At 40.5% G+C, this 21,785-nt stretch overlaps 1 protein-coding gene across 1 annotated transcript in view; it reads left to right on the plus strand.

Moving 5' to 3' along the window:
• Window positions 1–1,283: 1,283 nt before the first annotated feature.
• Window positions 1,284–21,785, plus strand: part of LOC123767312 (protein O-mannosyl-transferase TMTC1) — a 259,546-nt gene continuing 239,044 nt past the window's right edge. The window contains exon 1 of the mRNA XM_069317104.1: window positions 1,284–1,395. The gene's annotated coding sequence lies outside the window, so the exon portion shown is untranslated. The remainder of the gene's footprint in view (window positions 1,396–21,785) is intronic.

The following is a 21,785-nucleotide window of genomic DNA, read 5'->3' on the forward strand; positions in this document are numbered from 1 at the left end:
TCCCGGTCCTGGCTCTATGAGTCGGTGCTACACCAGGTGCTCAGTGTCCTCACAGCATCAGCCTCTCGGCTCGTTATTCCCAGGAAAGTCGACGGAAAACCGCACCCTTTAATCCCACTAGACACAGCTTCAGAGCAGGTGCTGCTTGTGGTGTGGCTCAACACAGCTTCAGAGCAGGTGCTGCTTGTGGTGTGGCTCAGCACAGCTTCAGAGCTGGTGCTGCTTGTGGTGTGGCTCAGCACAGCTTCAGAGCTGGTGCTGCTTGTGGTGTGGCTCAACACAGCTTCAGAGCAGGTGCTGCTTGTGGTGTGGCTCAGCACAGCTTCAGAGCTGGTGCTGCTTGTGGTGTGGCTCAGCACAGCTTCAGAGCAGGTGCTGCTTGTGGTGTGGCTCAGCACAGCTTCAGAGCTGGCGTGCGGCTGTCTGGCGAGTAAGAAAGACCGTCTTGTGTGGCGCTCGAGGAGATGAACTTGTAATTATTCATTATAACTCTCCATTGGTAACAAAATCCATTTTATGAGAGACCAGAGTAAAAAGAAAACGGGGGAGTGGAGAAGAAAATATCACTGAAGAATGGAATAATGAAGTATATGTGTACTTACCTGATTGTGCTTGCGGGGGTTGAGCTCTGGCTCTTTGATCCCGCCTCTCAACGGTCAATCAACTAATGTACAGGTTACTGAGCCTACTGGGCTCTATCATATCTACACTTGAAGCTGTGTATGGAGTCAGCCTCCACCACATCACTGCCTAATGGGTTCCATTTGTCTACTACTCTGACACTGAAAAAATTCCTTGTAACGTCTCTGTGGCTCATTTGGGCACTCAATTTCCACCTGTGTCCCCTAGTGCGTGTGCCCTTTGTGTTTAAAAAGTCTGTATTTATCTACCCTATCAATTCCTCTGAGAATCTTGTATGTGGTGATCATGTTCCCTTTAGAATTGTTACCCCTACGTCGCTGCCCATCTGTGGACGAGGAGGATGAGGTCCAGCTCTTGGTCCTCGCCTTATGAACAATGGCGTCGTCTGATGACTCCCGACCCTAATAGCCATATACAGAGCACCCCACACACCTTCCCCCTCCACACACACACACACACTCACACACACACACACACACACACACACACACACACACACACACACACACACACACACACACACACACACACACACACACACACACGTGGTGTATGGGTGTTGACCTCCGTCAGGTGGAGGCAGCTGGCAACTGTATGGTGGTGGAGGTGGTGGTGGTGGAGGGTCCCGGGCGCGGCTCAGTCACGCGGCCGCCTCGGTCCCGTCAACACCTCGTTAGGTGACGCTCACCAACCGGTCCATTCGTGCTCCTTGTGTATACCGTCTTGGTGGCATACTCCTTACAGTGCATACAAGTAAATTCCCACTTTCTGTTTCATTGATAATTCGCTTGTTATTGCCGATTTGTTTAACCGACTCTTCGCTGTCGTGTTAATGCTCGAGATATTACTTTTAAAACGTTATTAGTATTTATCGTTTTCTCTTTCGTTCTCCATTTGATCTCTGGTTCAAGTGAGGCGTTGATCCTTTACAAACGAAAATTAAACATTAATAATGAACACAACTGTGACTAAGAAACACATGCAAGCCAAAACATCAACCAGACCTCATGCAATGTGCAACATCTCTATTTCCACCCAAGGGGTTACTTGTGCACGAATCCTTATACAATGCACAAGTCAGCATTGGAAATTGTACGTATTTCTTGACCAAACACTTTCGCAGGAAATGGGACATCATTAGGTTGACTCTTGCACCTATTTTATGACTAATCTTTCATGCATTCCGATTTCTTATGTTTTTTTCAACGAGGAAGAAAATTAAACCAAAATTGAAATCCGGAGTACATTTAACATTCTTAATGGCCCTAACGCGTTTCGCTAAAGAACTCCTTAGCATCCTTGGAGGCGACATCTATCATTCTTCCTTAAATGTGTAAAATTCACTTTGGAGTTAATTTGTCAACATTATTCCTTAAGTAAGGATGAACATAAGAAAATATAATATTCGTGCCATTGCTGTGACCTTTGGTGATATATGTATTGTATAGTTCCAGCTTTATTAATATTTATTAATACCTATAATTGATAATCTTTGTTCATTGATGCATTGATGCATTGATAGATACACTTGATTCAACGCTTAGGACAAATATTATGTATAAATTCAGTGAAGATTAACTCAGCAATATCTCAACCTAAATCGGCCGATTATTCATTCATACTGCATAATCGAAGTTATTAATTAATGTCAGTCGAAATTTTCTTCAATTTCCACTCAGGTATGTTAATAATATCGTACTGTATTTACAAATATTCTCACGAAGCCTTACCAACTAGGCCAGGAGAGAGAGAGAGAGAGAGAGAGAGAGAGAGAGAGAGAGAGAGAGAGAGAGAGAGAGAGAGAGAGAGAGAGAGAGAGAGAGAGAGAGAGAGAGAGAGACAGAGAGACAGAGAGAGAGACAGAGAGACAGAGAGAGAGGCAGAAAGAGAGAGTGGGGGGGGGGGGGAATTTAGACATATACACCTCTATTAGTTATGTATGGACGTATATACACTGCTATTAGTTATATTTAAATATATATACCGATATTTGCTTTATGTATAATATGAGCAAATTGTTAACAAATATATATCTTCACAAGATGTTCATCCATTTACTTAGTCTAACACTGGACAAAGAAAAAGACAAAGGAATGACTGAAACAGAGAGACACAGAGTCATAGACAGGTACAGAGAGAGAGAGAGAGAGAGACTGACAGAAAATCACATACTCAGAGGTCTGGAGTAGCTGGGTCAACCGGGTACACAACCTACCATAATATATATATATATATATATATATATATATATATATATATATATATATATATATATATATATATATATATATATATATATATTTGTTGTTAAATATGACAGAACAAGTGAGATTAATAATTCTAACACGAATTTTCTCAATATTTCTCGTTTCTTTTTTGTGACGATGGTAATTGAAAAATCAATTCTCCAAAATTCATTTTTATTTCTAGTCTAAACGCGACGCTTGAACGCGTTTCGTAATAACTTATTACATTTTCAAAGACTTTTAGTTTACACACAGAACTGTAACCTGAAAACCCTAAACTGAGTTATACTAACACTAAACAGCTTATCCATCTAACTTATACTCGCATTTGGGTGAGGTGATTTGGTGCAACAGTTTTGGCTAAGGTGAACAAACTTGTGACAAATACAAGACAGAACACGAAACAATGGGTATTAGTTGGATATGAGAGCATAAGAATGGAAGTAACTGCAGAGGGCCTATTGGCCCATACTTCCTCTTGATGCTTCTATATTGGTTCGGAGTCTTCAAGTGGGTAGAATATAAGTAAGACGGATAAGCTGTTCCGTAACCATCCTCTCTGCTTTATGGTGATTTTCTTTATTAAATGGTTAGGATCTTTACTGTCTATTGACTGAATGTGGATTTCCTGTTTATTAAGTGGAAGCGGGTTTTCTGTCTACTGACTGGAAGCAGGCTACCTGCTGAGTGGAAGTGGACTTCCTGTCTCTTGACTGGAAGTGGGCTTCCTGTCTATTTTGACTAGAATTCGATTTCCTGTCTATTATGACTAGAAGTGGGTTTCCTGTCTATTTTAGATACACCCCCCCACACACACACACTGTGAAATCATTGCTACACCTCACTTTCAATGTCTTAGACACTGCTTTCATTGCTATACACCTTGATTTCATTGTTTTACACTGTGCTTTCACTGCTGTATTTTGCAGTCCCGTATACCATTCTTTCTATTTTGGACGTGTCCTCTACTTTCTGATACTTCTTTCATGTATATATACCTTTCATACTGATAGATACATTTCAAGCTTCTACCACCATAAAGAAACAAAAATATATGAAAATCTCTGAGAGATTGAGAGGAGAGTACGAGTGTATATATATATATATATATATATATATATATATATATATATATATATATATATATATATATATATATATATATATATATATATATATATATATATATTTATAAATAGGGAGGGGAGTACCACCTCTGGCTGGAAGAAGGGGGACCCATAGCCTCGGAGGAAACCACACATAACGCATTGGAGGGAATGTAGGTCCCCTCCAATACAGTTTCTGTGTGCTTTTCTCCTACCACCCCCTTCCCTTTTTTTTTTTTTTCCTTTATTGTGTATTTAAAGGTTACAAAACATACAAGACAAATGCCTAAAGGTTATGGATCTCTTGAAGCTCCTCCGCTTCTGGACAGGAACCGAGGACGCAGCAAGCATTTCCCCTCTGGATCGCCACACTGAGACGCTGAAACAAAAAACTGGAAGCCCTTGGGTCTCTGGTGACGTCAATGAGCTTGGAACCCAATTCCTTGAGAAATCCCAAGGCACTCTTGCCCCAGGGGCCATGCGTCTCAGACGCTATGGGAACAAAGAGGTATTGACCTTCCAGTCGCCTGTACTTGAGTGATTTAGCTGTTTCCCTGTGGTTGGCCGCCCCACCTGCTTGATCAGCTCCGAAGTGTACATAGGTGTCAGCCAGGGTGGATACACATGTGTAGTCCCACACCAACTGTCTACCCTCCTTCCATGAGTATATGGTGATGCCATCAGGGCGAAGTGCGGGGAAATCCGGGTTTTGGACCCCTAGGATGCGAGGTTCTCTCTCCGCTGGGCACCCAGCTGAGACGAGGCTTCTCTTGATGATGTCATTGACCTCGTTGTGTCTCGCATGCCAGCCCTCTGTGCTTCCGCAATGCAATCCATGCAGTCCGTATTGGTCTGCTTCCACCCTGTTGCAAATACACTTGTATTCAGTGTGAATTGGGGCATCTTATACAGAGGTGGGTGCATGAGCAACTACTTCTTATCTCTTGTTAGTATTCTTAAGATGATCATTGGGAAGGGCAAGCTTTAAGTCTTACATTATTGGGTTTTCCTGGAAAAACAGCGAACTGGCACATCGGTTTATAACCAAATTCCCCCAATTATTGATACGTGAACAGGGAGGAATCGTTAAGGACTGGTGCCCAATCGATCCTCTCCACTACTAACTATCCCTCTCTTCCCTACTCCTCAGTAAACTGGGAAAACATAAATATTACACCAAAAGATTCGTCTCCTTCGTAACGTCTTACATAAAGTCGCCAGTCTCCGGACACCACAAGTTTTTCGTCTCTGTGGGTATCTATACCAACCATTCCAGTATTATATAAGGCTATCTCTTTCGAATCATGTTATAACCCTTTGCAATAAACCTAATATAAGCATATTTTAGACTACCAAAAACCGCCAATAACTTTCTTTAGTGTCCGGAGACCGGCGACGTTATTTAGTTTCTCCTCCGGGTACCGATGGTTATATCACATAATGACTGGTATTTGGGTAGACAAACTTACTGATTCAACGCGGCGGGTATTTATGTTCATCTTACGTTATTTTTATGTTATTTATCTCTTCTTAGCTGTGTTAGATTTCGTTTTAACTGGACCCTGTTTATCTCTTCTTAGCTGTGCTAGATTCCTTTTTAGCTGGACCCCACGTGTCTACGTGTGACCTCGCGTATCCACGTATCCACGCGAGATTCTAAAAGAAATAGTAGGCGCTGGTTCGTGATTTGTGCCAGCGAGGTGAGTTTACCATCTTCGCGTGTGCCCGAACACGTGACTCGAACATAAACAACTGGATTAGGAGCCCGGTTTACACGTGATAAAGGTAAGCTCCTTGTATACTTAGTCCCATGTCAGCTGTGTACGCAATTTGTAGCTTTCTTAACTAAACACATGGCGATGAGTCCGTTGTATTTGGTGTAATTTGCAACGTAGTGAACAGTAGTGAACATTAGTATTGTTCGTTCTTGAGAATTACAAAAGGAAGTCATGTTCTGCGTGTTAAGAAATACTGTGTGTGTGTGTGTGTGTGTGTGTGTGTGTGTGTGTGTGTGTGTGTGTGTGTGTGTGTGTGTGTGTGTGTGTGTGTGTGTGTGTGTGTGTGCGCGTGTGTGCGTGACGGAGGAACTGGGGGTGTGTTTATGTGCAGACAAATAGCTTTAGTAATGTTGGTGCTTCAAGATGGTAGTGGTGTTTGAGATGTTTGTGGTAGTAAGAATGTTTGCTGATGCGGTTGTCATTGAGATATTGATGATAAAGATACGGTTGTCATGGCGACAAAGATGATGACTAACAAGATAAATGTATACACGTTCACGGGTAATACAATACTCAGACCTTTCCCATACACCCTACACACGTCCCACCCACCCTACACACCTCTTACACACCTCTTACACACACACACACACACACACACACACACACACACACACACACACACACACACACACACACACACACACACACACACACACACACCACCCCCATTCACCTTCCCTACTCATCACTTAACACTATCTCAGTAACACCTGGGCCATCAGTGTATAACATTTATGAAAACACACTTATTTGTGAACTCATGAACAGTAACGTCGGCTGAGAAGTTATAAGTCAACACATGAACGCAGATTCGATCCCATCGTATAGCCTCAATATTTCCCCGTAGATAAATCACATTCATCGTGAATATTATAATGAATGAATAAAGTTTAAATTAAACACCATAAAATACTCCTTATATAGCCTCCGCGTTAATGGGACTCAAAAATAATTGTCAAAATAATGTCATGAAGGTTTAATTTACGGACCGCTTGCCCAGTCACTCGTGAGATATAAATTACATGATTAAATACCAGAACTGTACCACTAATGTAAGGTAATTATAAGTGGTGAATATAATTCCCCACCACCAAAATAGTGAGAGTTACTCTTTATAAACTCCAGACGAAGTTTGAACAATAATTTGCGTTAAAGTGCTCAAGTTGTTTCATTTGGTTGGTAAGCCAAACTCCAAATGCAAATATATTTAATTTTAACTACAAATAAGTGTTTAATAAACAATGCATTCGTGAAACGTTGAGTTCATGCTGCTGTCACCAAATCATATTAAATATGATATTTATTAATAAAAAGTGGGGGAAAAAATCAGTTGAAGCAGCGAGAGGGTTTTGAACCAGCGTCCCGGTGGTTACCAGACACGTGGTAAAGATACTCGTCTCGTAGTCAGTTGGACTCTGGTTCGAATCCCTCAGCTGCTCCAACTGATCTTCGCATTGATATATGACACCATTGTGATTTATTTGTGAAAAGTAATAGTTATAAACAAATATATTGTCAAAATGTGTTAAGAACTTTCATCTACAACAGTGAACAATAACACGACACGCATGAAGCTATGAACATGTTCACCAGAGTTCATCGATTATTATAAAGTTTTAATGTACTGTTGCAAAATGGACAATAACGCGAGACCTGCAAACATGAATCTTTCCTCAATCCCATTGTTGGGAAAACGAATATTGTCGTGTTTATTAAGTCCCCCTCCCCCCCCTGGCCCCCCCCCCCCGCCTAGGACAACTCGCACCTCCCCTAGATTGCAGGCCACAACAGTTCCCTAGGACAGATACTCACCTCCACTAGGACAAGCTACTCACCTCTCCTAGAATGCAGCCTATAACAGTTGCCTATCTTCCTGGTACCTATTCAGGTGAATAGGTGAATCAGATGAAAGGAAACGGTGCTCAACCGTCTCTGTCCTACCGCGGGGAACCGAACCCTCGGATCTTATCGTTCAAAAATAGTGCTGATCGCTTACTATAGCAAAACAATTACAAACACCACAGTGAATAACATGTTTCGTCACGTCGATAGACAGAGGAATTATATCGTCTTAACAAACGATTTACGAGCCATGTACCGCTGAAATTTGACAGTTAAATAGGAAACAAAAGTTATTAAAATTTCTATTGCTTTTATAGTAGGAAAAAATGAGAGAATCGAATGAATGTGTTTAAATTCTTCTCATTTGACAAACAATTTATAAATAATATTCCTTTAATAGAATATTACACAACCTCTCCGACGTAGGTTCGAACCCTCACACGGCCCTTGTGGATTTGTGCCTTTACTAGCCAAGTTACTAGACAATGAGTACAAATTTGCTTAAATTTGTTACAAATTACAAATCAGCACGTGCGTATGGCAACCAAAACCAACACACCTGAAGCCTGCGACATAATATCCTAAAATATTACAACAAAAGTTAAACATTAAATAAATAAAATGTAAAATAAAGCAATATAACTATCGACCAATCACCTTGATTTTAGTAGTAATTGACCATGGAAACAATTATTTGAGATCACAGAGTAGAACACAGACCATCTATTAAGGGTAAAACCTCCCAGCCTTGCTACCACAGAAATAGCTCGTCTTCAACGAGTCTACAGTATACAGCACATTATACAGTAATGTCATACAATAATATACACAATATTATATATATTATACAATATGAATAATTACAATATACAGCACTTGGAAGATATGAGGACAGAGAGCTGGGATATGAGGACGGGGTGAAGGAACGGTGCCCAACTACTTTACACCATTGGGGATTGAACTTAGATCCTGCAAAATGCGAGGCAGCCGCTCTACCTATCACCCGAAGTGGAACGGTGACTATCAGAGAACATTTCATCAATTTCCTCATAAATGCTCACACTGCTCAAATAGCTATATCTGTATTTTTCCCCCTTGTAAATGTACTTGTAAATACCTATGCGCAGTTTAGGGGTTAAAACCTGCTTTCAAAAGTAAAAACATGATGTAATTTTTAGCGTAATAAGCGCGTTAGTAAATTGGTTTTGGGATACAAATAACGAAGTCTGAAATGAAAATCATTAACGAAACAAGCAGAGTGCCACAGGAGGGTCCGCCCTCGGCACTGTGTTGTATTTGATTTACGTAAAGTAGCAGACCGAGTGCCAGCCAACCCACCGTAGTCGATTGGGCTAATGATTGCCAGGTAAGCTTCAAAGCCACCAAATATGTAAAGCTTTATATATACGGGAAACAGAAATAAATCAAAAGCAAGTTATTGGAGGAAACTCATAGAGGAAATGAAAGGTGAATGTATAGAGTGAGTCCTGGAAATTATGCTGGCTAATGGGAGAATGAGTACTGTATCGAGGCTCTTCCCAAACCCCCAAGGGAATTCTTGGTTCCATTCAGAGATCTTTCGAGTTTCGATCAGATTATGTCAGCTTCATTCATTGTTATCATCTTCATTCATTGGTGTCATCTTCATTCATTGGTATCATCTTCATTCATTGTTGTCATCTTCATTTATTAGTCCCATATATTCTGGAATATTCATTGCAGAATATTTGACCGCATTGCAGTTTTGGCGGTCTATCTGTTACAGGAGATGAACTTTATGTACATATGTGTGCATATTTACATATGGAAAATCATTCTGTATATGAGGCATAGCTGACTACACCTCCCCTCATACAACTGAGCCCTCACACATCTCACACATGCATAAAGAATGGGGGGACATGATTGCAAAATACAAGATACTTGGCTCATTTGATAAAGTGGACAAGGAGCCTCGTCCAAGCGAGAGAACACACAGGCCAGAGAGGATATAAGTGGATACTGGACACGCAAGTGAGTTGTATGGAAATCTACGAATCCTTTACGGGTGGTCAACAAGTGGATTGCACTGATAGAAGTAGTTGTGGAAGCCAGATTGCTACAGAGCCCAGATTAGACAACAAATACGAATTACAATTATAAATAATTTGTAATATTTACAAATCTTCGAACGTCAGAATAGTTAAATCACATCGGGAACAGTACAACAAGATAAGTAGGCGGGGCAACCTTCTTGAGATGATTGGATTTCGGGGCTTAGCGTCCCTGCGGCCCGGTCCTCGACCAGGCCTCCTTTTTGTTACACATCCTCAGGAAGCAGCCCGTAGCAGCTGTTTAGCTCCTAGGTACCTAGTTACTGCTAGGTGAACAGATGCATCAGGGTGAAAGAAACTCTGCCCATTTGTTTCCGCCTCTACTAGGGATCGAACCCGGAACTTTAGGACTACGAATCGCGAGCGCTGTCCATTCAGCCGTTAGGCCCCCCCCCCCCCCAGACAGGGGGCACTTACAGCAGGATCTTACTTCCCCCAAAGTCAATATAAGTAAGTACTAATAGGTTATTATACCTTCACAACACACACACAAAGGTATGCCTCTAGACTAGTCCCAGAACTAAGAGGCATGAGTTACGAAGAAAGACTGCGTGAAATCCACCACACGTCGCTGAAAGACAGAAGAGTTAGAGAGACATGATCACCATATACCATATTCTCAGGGGAATTGACAGGGTAGATAAGGATATCATTTAGCAACGATGGTACTCGCTCAAGGGGACACAGGTGGAAACTGAGTACTCAAATGTGCCACAGAGACATTAGAAAGAACTTTTTCAGTGTCAGAGTGGTTAATAAATGGAATGCACTAGGAAGTGATGTGGTGGAGGCTAACTCCATACACAGTTTTAGTTAAAGTCTAAGGGCCAGCAGGTCGGCAACTGATCACTCACTACGCCAGGCTTGAAAGCGTTATCAGAAAGGCTGTTTTGCGTCGATATGGCAATTATATCAGCTTTTACTCGTTTGATATAATCGCCAATTGCTGCCACTCGTGCCGAGCCGAGATGTGATAGATAAATGGGCTTGAGTTAAATTTTGTTGGAATCCGATCAGTTATATTTATGTTATTGGGTAACGAGGGAACTGGCACGGACGACTGGCAAGTTGGATGGTGCCACTGACCGTCGCAAATCCAGTCAAAATCACGAACGAATTGACGCATCAACGGATAAAAGGCACGGACGGATGGAGGCGCGGACGGATGGAGGCGCGGACGGATGGAGGCACGGGCGGATGGAGGCGCGGACGGATGGAGGCACGGATCTATCTTAATGAGGTTATCTTAAGATGATTTCGGGGCTTAGCGTCCCCGCGGCCCGGTCCTCGACCAGTCCTCCTTTTTGTTACATATCCCGCAGGAAGCAGCCTGTAGCCGCTGTCTAACTCCCAGGTACCTATTTACTGATAGATGAACTGTGCATCAGGGTGAAAGAAACTCTGCCCATTTGTTTCCGCCTACACCGGGGATAGAACCCGGAACCTTAGGACTACAAATCCCGAGCGGCGTCCACTCAGCTGTCAGGCCCCCCCCCCTCGAACTCCAACCCCCTTCCAATGGCAACTCCAGCGACCCCACGATGGCAACTCATGCAGAAAACGACAGGGAAAATGATATACTGACTGTCGGAACTTCCGAAGCCGCTCGACCCGGGCTTCAAGAGCATAACCCCTCACTACTCCCTTGCAATACATCACAACCAACACACAAACACACACACACACACACATACACACACACACACACACACACACACACACACACACACACACACACACACACACACACACACACACACACACACACACACACACACACGAGGATAACATCAGCGGCATATGCCAGGCTGGCCAACATAAGAACGGGATTCAGAAACTTGTGTAAGGAATCATTCTGAACTTTGTATACCACATATGTCAGATAAATCCTGGAGTATGCAGCCCCAGTATGGAGTCCATATCTAGTCAAGGGTAAGACTAAACTGGAAAAGGTTCAAAGGTTTGCCACCAGACTAGTACCCGAGCTGAGAGGTATGAGCTATGAGGAGAGACTACGGGAATTAAACCTCACTTCGCTGGACGACAGAAGAGTTAGGGGGGACATGATCACCACATTCAAGATTCTCAAGGGAATTGAAAGGGTAGATAAAGATAGGCTATTTAACACAAGGGGCACACGCACAAGGGGACACAGGTGGAAACTGAGTGCCCAAATGAGCCACAGAGATATTAGAAAGAACTCTTTTAGTGTGAGAGTGGTTGACAAATGGAATGCATTAGGAAGTGATGTGGTGGAGGCTGACTCCATACACAGTTTCAAGTGTAAATATGATAGAGCCCAATAGGCTCAGGAACCTGTACACCAGTTGATTGACGGATGAGAGGCGGGACCAAAGAGCCAGAGCTCAACCCCCGCAAACACAACTAGGTGAGTACTAGGTGAGTACACACACACACTAGAGAAGCATCATTAGGATACATATGCATTACCCTGTATTATAACCATCACATATACTCTCGTGCCATGTGGTATATACACCCAGCATACTAGCCGAAATATAACGCGATATATATATATACACACCCAGAGCGTATCAACACAAATGGGATATACGACACAAACTTGTTTGCCACACCTCTAACGAGGCACAGACAGAGGTGGTAAACTAACCACATCTCACGTATTGGCTCCAGAGCCCGCACTAGCCGGCACTGGCTCTATACCACCAGACTCTATACTACTTAAAGACTCTATACTACCCTCTGTTGTTATTATTACATATTGATATTGCTCATTGTGGCCTTCATCGTGCACTGTGTGTGTGTGTGCAACAGTGTATCATACACAGACTAAATTTGAGAATGAATAACGATGTTCTGTAGTGTTAAGTCAGACATGTGACATTGGCTTTGAAGAGAGACAGGAGGGACGGAGAGAGAGAGGGAGAGAGGGAGAGAGGGAGAGAGGGAGAGAGAGAGAGAGAGAGAGAGAGAGAGAGAGAGAGAGAGAGAGAGAGAGAGAGAGAGAGAGAGAGAGAGAGAGAGAGAGCCTCAACCTTATCACGTTTAAGGAAAGAAGAAACAGGAATTATATAATTATATGATAACAACTCATTAGATTGAGGAAGGAGAGAGCAGACGAAGAGACGATGTTCTGAATGAGAAACGGTGTGACCGGCTCGACAATTACGTATATATATTACATGTGTTAGACATAACTTACATACCCTGAACATGTCTCTTCTGTACATCCTTATCACCATTGTTGTTTGCTTGTACTTCCTGTAACGATCATTAACCTGCTGTAACTCTGATCATTCAACTGGACCATTATGGATCGAACGTCGACCTGGAAAAAGTGAGGCAGGAATGTGCAGACCAGTCCTACCGGCTGAACAAGAATGAAGAACAATAGACTGCTAAGAAAACGGAGAGCGTGGAATTAAGAAACGAAAGAAAGGAGGGAAAGAAAGATAAAAGACAAGAGACACAAGGATGGATAACGAGGGGTTGCGCTACCCACACGAAGCACTAACTACTAATCCAACCCTAACTACCCAATTATTACACCCCTGACACTCACGCACTCTCCTCAAGGTCACTTACTATCAAACTACTAATTAACTACAAAACAGTTTGGCTGCAAATGACTGTAATTCAGGTAATTCAGTGTCGTCGGCGGTGTTGAAGTGAGGCAAACCCAAGTTATGTGATCTCATAAAATGTGCGACAAGGTTATTCATACCAGGAGGAGCGAGGCGGATACCAGCACAAACTGTACCACTTGTGTATAATATTAAGTAATAACGACCCAAGGCAGCGTGGACGACCATCCGTGGTACTTCTGAGAGTGAGAGTGAGAGAGAGAGAGAGAGAGAGAGAGAGAGAGAGAGAGAGAGAGAGAGAGAGAGAGAGAGAGAGAGAGAGAGAGAGAGAGAGAAAGAAAGAGAGAGAGAGAGAGAGAGAGAGAGAGAGAGAGAGAGAGAGAGAGAGAGAGAGAGAGAGAGAGAGAGAGAGAGAGAGAGAGAGAGAGAGAGAGAGATAACCACATGCTTCCATAGATGGCAATGCTGAAAGATAATGAAGCGTCGATTTTAAATCAACTTCAATTGCCTGCAAATGTAATATATATAAAACCCTGGTGTTTTGCAAGCACTTGTCCACAAAAATCACAGTGTGGACCAAACATTGTGAGTATCACACGACACGTCCAGCTTCACACCACAAACACATCACCTTTATGAACTCTCACCATAAAGTAACTCTCCTGGCAATTTAAGCTTTAAATTTGACTACAGGAATAAAATAGACCAAAAAAAACTATTCTATCAAAGTCAAAAGCACACACACACTGTGCGCCAGTTTGACGGCAGGCTTGTCGCTCTGATCACGGCCAATTCGTGGTAAAATTTACATTTAAAAACCCGTTGAATGATCAGAGTTGCGGCGGGCTAACGATCGTTACAATACAAGTGAACAACAATGTTGATAAGGATGTACCGAGGAGACATGTTCAGGGTCTATAAGTTATTATGTCTAACACATGTATACATATTTGTTGAGAGCCGGTCACACCGTTTCTCATTCATAACATCGACTCTTTGTCGGCTCTGTCACTCTCCCTGGCTCTAATGTGTTTAATTCCTGTTTCTTCTTTCCTTTAACATGATGAATTTGAGTTTCTCTCTCTCTCTTGCAGCCTCTTGGTGTAACTGAAACCTCACAGATCTGTGGTTAACGTTCACGCATACATTAAAATTTTCTCTCGTTTCAGTATGTGCCTCTTAAGTGGGGATCCCATGGTAGGACATTGGTTGAATATAATATTTTAAATGTCTCTTTTTTTCTAGATACCCAAATGCTACAAGGACATTTACCAGCTTCGCATATGTTGCACGGGGTGTTCAGTTATAATAGGTGACAGGTTGGAGATACATATATCTCTTTAACCTGTTATGCCCGTGGAGTCATCTTCCCATCTCTCCACACTTCATTACTTTGCATTTGCCTGGCTTGGAGTCTAGCAGCCATCTTTCCTACTAATGCTACAATTCAGCCAGGTAATCTTGTAGCATCCAGGTAATCAGCCTGACATCATCCGCAAACAGGGATACGGATGATCCTATTTGCTCTGCCAGGTTAATTATATGTAAATGGACCTGAATGGTCTCCAGTACCGAGCCATTTGGCACTTCAGTTATAACCTACTTCCTCGATGGCATCTCCTCTCTCAATATTACTCTCTGTTTTCTACCAGAGTGGTATCCCCTTCATCCACCTCAACATGTTTACACACACCAGATTAGTTATCAAGTTTTGCATAAGAATCTTTTGTACAGGTCGGTGTTAAACACTTTCTGGTAATCGAGAAATACTCTATCCACCTTCACTCTAATTTTATGATTTGCCATTTAGTTATAGAACTTTAACAGAATCGTTAGACATGTTTTATCTTCACTCAAGCCATGTTGGCCCGTAAGGTAAGGTTATTATGAGGAGAAAGCAGTAAGCCAGCATGATTATATACTATATAGACTATATGTAGAAGAGGTATGAAGACTTGGAACAACCAGTTCTCCTGGTTGCTGGACTGGTCAACCAGGCTGTTGGACGCGGTTCCTCGCGCCTGACGTATGAGTCACAGCCTGGTTGATCAGGTATCCTTTGGAGGTGTTTTTCAAGTTGTCTCTTGAACACTGTGAGGGGTCGGCCAGCTATGCCCCTTATGTGTAGTGGAAGCGTGTTGAACAGTCTCAGGCCTCTGATATTGATAGAGTTCTCTCTCAGAGTACCTATTGCACCTCTACTCTTCAACAGGGGAATTCTGCACATCCTGCCATGCCTCCTGGTCTCATGTGGTGTTATTTCTTTGTGCAGGTTTGGGACCAGCCCCTCTAATAGGTGGCCAGGAGACTCCTGTGAAATTAATTCCTTATATAAGCACCAACAGAGCACAGACAAAAAGTCAACTATAGATAAGAGAGATAAGATAGATATACTAGCAAGTTGCAAGAGATATCCGGGAACCATAAGTGTCATTGTAGGCGGGGTAAATATTCCTTTGTCCTTATCTTGAAACCTGATCTATACAGGAAAAAATGACAGAAACAAGTGAAAAACAGATTTTCCATATTAACTCTATTTCTCATTGTATAATTGCATGTTTAATTACATTTGTAGATGTCATTGGTACACTTAATAACTATTAATATCACACACCAGCCAAAATTATGCAATTGGTTACATATAAACAATTTAATATATATATTGCCTGTTAGAATCGTATACTAATTGGATATTTACATTTCCTAGTTTGCCCGATATAAATTGTCATTATTTACGTGGGATCTTATTGATGTCATTAATATTTTATCAAAACTGTCATTAACAAGGCCACGAAGATAAGGTCCTAACTGAATACTGTCTTACCACTAATAAATGTTAAGCTTGGGCCGGTTTTGTCTTAAGCTGAAAGACTTATTGAAGATAACAGTTATTTAGAAGTTGCATTTTCCCAAAACGAATATCATTTTTGTTTAAAGAAAAAGGGAGTACCATCTCCCAAATTTTCGAAAATTCTAAATTTTTTAATCTCCAAAGTCTGAAATAAATGAATTTTTAATCTTGTTATCCATGAATCTCTTGTTAACACGGAGAGGAAAATTGCTTCCTAGATTTGTATCGTCTTCATAAAAAAGTGAACCTATCTATGAGTTTTATGTAGAGCATAAAATCTGTTTTTGAATTTGTAATCTTTTCCATGCATTAATTCTTCAAAAAAAGGCGCCAGCTGCTCTAAAGTTAAAGATTTTACCAGCAATATTTCCCAATATTTAAATGATCACATTGCAAAAAAAAATTTACTGCATAGTGTCTAAAAAGTTAAAGTTTTGAGATACAATGTTTAAGATGCAATGTGATCATTAAATTTGGTGAGAAATATTGCTGGCAAAATCATTTGAATTAATGCATGAAATACAATTTATCTCACCTTACGTTGTTTTCATCAGGTCCTATAGAAGGTTCCTAAAATTATTTGTATGTTCCTCAGGTTCTGCAGAACTTTCTTGTAAATATTTATATGTTCTCCGAGTCCTGTAGAACTTTCTTATAAGTATTTATATGTTCTCCGAGTCCTGTAGAACTTTCCTGAAAGCATTAATATATCCCACGGGTCAAGCAGAACTTTTCTAAAAGTAAAAGTGGAAAACAATTCTATAATAAATATTTTAATATGAATATGAATATAATATGAATTTAAACCCAGGATTATTTTCATTTTATCCTGCAGCACATCAAATGGATCAACATCAGGATTACGAACTTGTTCGAAAAGTACTTAATGATGTTTTTGGTACATGGACCTTATATATATATATATATATATATATATATATATATATATATATATATATATATATATATATATATATATATATATATATATATATATATATATATATATATATATCTCATGTCGTACCTAACAATCAGAACCGCACTACTTAGCTTAGTATTCAAGACCCAATTTGCTTAACAGGCAGAGTGATTTTCATTATTTTCAAAAATGTCTTTCCAAATTGAATTCTAATTTTTGCCCTGTGATTTATTATTTAAAAAACGATGATTTAATACTTCATAAGAGCCTTAATAAACAATAGAACCCTCTCCAAAAAGATCTACCAATTTACATGTCCCAACAAGGAGGCCACCTTTCACCTACTTATATTGGCATGAGTATCACAAAGCATTTGAGGAGACTGACGTGCCATCTACAAGCTACAAGCAAAGTGTACGTAACACAACACTCACTACAGGAACATACAAGTCGATAATACGAAAAAAATGGAATCCACCACTGACCAAAGGAGAATGCAAATTCTGGACTCTATACTCATAAGATAAAAAATGACACACGCTAAATATATATAGAACTTTCAGCTCCTGATCTCACCAAACATCACCACATAACATATCTACCCGTATGCAGGCGAGGAGTCACAATAACGTGGCTGAAGTATGTTGACCAGACCACACACTAGAAGGTGAAGGGACGACGACGTTTCAGTCTGTTCTGGACCATTCTCAAGTCGATTCACAATCGACTTGAGAATGGTCCAGGACGGACCGAAACGTCGTCGTCCCTTCACCTTCTAGTGTGTGGTCTGGTCAACAACATATCTACCCATCACCACATACCCATATCATCACCACATACCCATATCATCACCACATAACATATCTACTCAACCATCGAAGGGACCCGAGTTTCACGCAATGCCTTACCTAATTCTAAAATTTATTTTCTTGATACATTAGTTATTAATACTGAAATTAAATTTGTTACGTCACTTTACCGTAAACCCCACATTCACAAAACTGGGTTTACATTATCTTAGTTTTCGTCCAAAACTATACAAACTGAATATAATTAAAACTTCAATAAACAAAGCAGTCAATCTCGGTTCAGATTATAAGTTACTTGATATTAAAGTTCAGTTTCTGCATCAATTTCGAGTGCGTTTGCTAGCAAGATATTTTATAGAATTCAGGGGAGATTCTTAACTACCAATTTAAACCAACTATCGAGGTAATTACCGTTCCTAGAGATATAATGTATCTAAATATGGAAATTTCATATGCTGAAAGTTATTCCTTTAGGAAGGAACATCGGCATATTCTTAGATATAGGAAGAATGGAACTTTCAGGGGGAAAGCGCCAAGCCATTACGATTATATAGCACTTGGAAGGGGTCAGGATAAGGATTTGGGATGGGACGGGGGAAAAGGAATGGTGCCCAACAACTTGGACGGTCGGGGATTGAACGCCGACCTGCGTGAAGCGAGACCGTCACTCTACCGTCCAGCCCAAATGGTAGATTCTTATATCCACAAATTAGTTTTCAGTTCGTGTCTACTAACAATAACACCATTGGAATCTTTTTAAAACGTGGAGATCCACTAGCCCAAATTATCTATATATTTCTTACGTCCTTCTTCCCTCTTGAAAGAAGTTGAAAAATTAACTCTCCAAAATTCATGTTTCGATTTTAATGGGACTGATATACTCACCTAGTTATGCTTGCGGGGGTTGAGATTTGGTTCTTTGGTCCCGCCTCTCAACCGTAACTGTGTGATACCTGAGGATGTGTTCCCGTAGAATACACCTTAGCATCTTCGGAGGCAAAGTGAAGACAGACTGCCAGGGGTAACGGTGTGTTTTCCCTATTTTGTTGCAAGGTTTGGGTAATCATCTTCTGTATTCTAATTGGCTGGCTGTAGGACTTGGTATAAACTGTTACTATTCAGGCGAGGAGTCACAATAACGTGGCTAATGTATGTTGACCTGACCACACACTAGAAGGTGAAGGGACGACGACGTTTCGGTCCGTCCTGAATCATTCTCAAGTCGATTGTGAATGGGCCAGGACAGACCGAAACGTCGTCGTCCCTTCACCTTCTAGTGTGTGGTCTGGTCAACTGTTTCTATTCATTTGGTCCTATCAGTTAATAGTAACTTCATTATCAGTAACAATTTGAATGCTTTATATGAAATGCTACACTATGTCTAATCTCTTATTGTGGATGTATATGTCGAATATCTTGGTGTTCCTGCCTAAGATATTTCTAATGACGGTCTGCCTACGTGAATAATTAATGGGATATTTAATAGTTAATAGTGAGCTTTTCCCCAGTGATCTTAATATAGAGGCAAGACGACAACACCTCTTTGATCAAGGCACCAGTCAGTGCTCAAGCAAGCATGACGAAGCTCACATAGGTCTTCACACAGTGAACCTTAATATTCAACTACATTATGGCAAGCATGAGAGCACGATCCCTCAGTCTAATATACGAAGATTTTCATTACATTTCCCTTGATGTATTTCGTATTTGATGTGATTTTTAAAGTAACTACCATCTATTACAATGTGTAAATTACTCATTTCTGAGCGCTGCAAGGTGAATTTCTCTTGCACGTGCAATATACAGTGGCTTTCATAAATACAATTTTTCAGTTTTTGAACAAAATATGAAATTATTAACCAGATTAATTACGGAAGATTGGTTTCTAGCACCAATGTAACAGTTACGAAGAGTCGGCACAAAGATGATGCGGAAGTGGTGCCAGTTGGATGGAAATCAATTTGATGTAACTGTTTAATTAAATGGTTAGCTGTAACAATTGAACTTACATTACCTTTATTACCTTTATTTCCAGAGGTGTGGGTTGGGCATGTGGAAGTGACACTAGTGTGTTGAGGGAACAACTTTGTTTCTAAATATTAAATTTGCAACATATTGAAGAAGGAAAATATATATTTTAAACATTCGGAAAAAAAACTGAAAAGAAAGCTAGCTGGCTAAGCTGAATACATTGACAAGTTTGTTTATATAAGCTATTTTCTGAAGCCTTGATGGCTATCGTACCTCTGTGGCTGTTGAGCCTCTGTGTCCATTGATCCCTTCGTAGGTAGGCCTACTGAGTCTTTCTGGCTACCCATCCTTCGTAGCTAGGCCTACCGATCCTCCGTAGCTAGGTCTACCCAGCCTCCATAGCTAGGTCTACCGAGCCTCAATGGCTACCGAACATCCGAGACTATGCCTAAAGACCCTGCATAGCTAGGATTAACGAGCTATCAAGCCTTCGAAGCCAGGCCTACCGAACCCCCCCCCCCCTTGCTAGGCCTACCCAGTGTCCATATCTCCATGACAATATTTACTGATCATCTATAACTACCACAACGGGTCTTGACGTGTCAAAACAGGTTCAATTGTCGACAGAACAGCAAATCTAATCCTTTGCAAACTCTAAAAATAAAAATAATTAATTACATTTATACATATCATATGTCTAAACCCATCGAGAAGAATTGTCTCCGGCCAAGAATAAAATACCTGCGTGAAAGTTGTGTTATTATGCCCAATTTTCTTGAATACTGTAAAGATTTTCTTATTCTATGTATCAGAGGACCACAAGAAATTAATTTAAGTAGACCGCGCCCTTTCGCTTTGATGTCCAAAGGGATTGGAAAGGATGGGAGAGGAAGAGGGATGGGGAGATGAAATTCAGGAAGAGGATGCGGGTGTAGAGAGAGAGAGGAGGTTTGAAATCACCGCGACCTTTGGAGTTCGATCGTGTGTCGGTAACTCCCTTAACTACTTGCACGTGAGGTAGATTCGAATACTACACTCTTAGGAAACCAAATGCGTCTTCCTGGATTCGAACCTGATAATACGAGTTCTTTGATAAAAGTTGAGCAACAATTAGTATTGTTACAGTGATAATGATAGGTATTCAAGTAACAATGAGTAATACAATGACAATTAACAATATTCGTTTTTAAAGCTAGTGAACAATATTATAGAGACAATGTACAAGAAGTTATAGATATATTGAATATTATTATAGGGCCAATGTATAAGGTTATAAATATAATGAATAATATTATAGCATCAATGAGCAATATCATAGTAACAGTGAGCAACATTACAGTGACTGTGAACAATATTAAAGTGAAAATAAAACAATATTAGTGACGATATACATCACAGTGAAAATGAGAAATATTATAGCGACTGAGCAATATTATAGAAACAATGAATACTATTAGAGGTAATAATTACACCAGCGGCAATGAACGATATCACAGTGACAGTGAATAATATCGCAGTGACCATGAACAACAGTACAGTGACAAATGAGAAATATTAGTGGTAATAATAAAAATTATCGTCACATTGAATAACATTAATAATATATATATATATATATATATATATATATATATATAAATATATATATATATATATATATATATATATATATATATATATATATATATATATAGGGGGGTACCACCACTGGTGTAATTATAGGGACCCACAGCCTCAGAGAAGGGAACACAGAGCACTCAGGGAAAAACTTGACATTTAACTCTGAATACGAAAGAGTGTTCACTTCTCCTACCACCCCCTTTTTTTTTTTATTATGATGTACACTTTATTATGCAAGGTTATACAGTTACATATCTGATTTTATACAAAAAATGAACATTAAGAGGACACAAGAAAAAGTTCGCTTCCTAGAGGCTGTAGATTTCCTCGAACTCC

This window comes from Procambarus clarkii, chromosome 86 (genome assembly GCF_040958095.1).
Source record: "Procambarus clarkii isolate CNS0578487 chromosome 86, FALCON_Pclarkii_2.0, whole genome shotgun sequence".
NCBI lineage: Eukaryota > Metazoa > Arthropoda > Malacostraca > Decapoda > Cambaridae > Procambarus > Procambarus clarkii.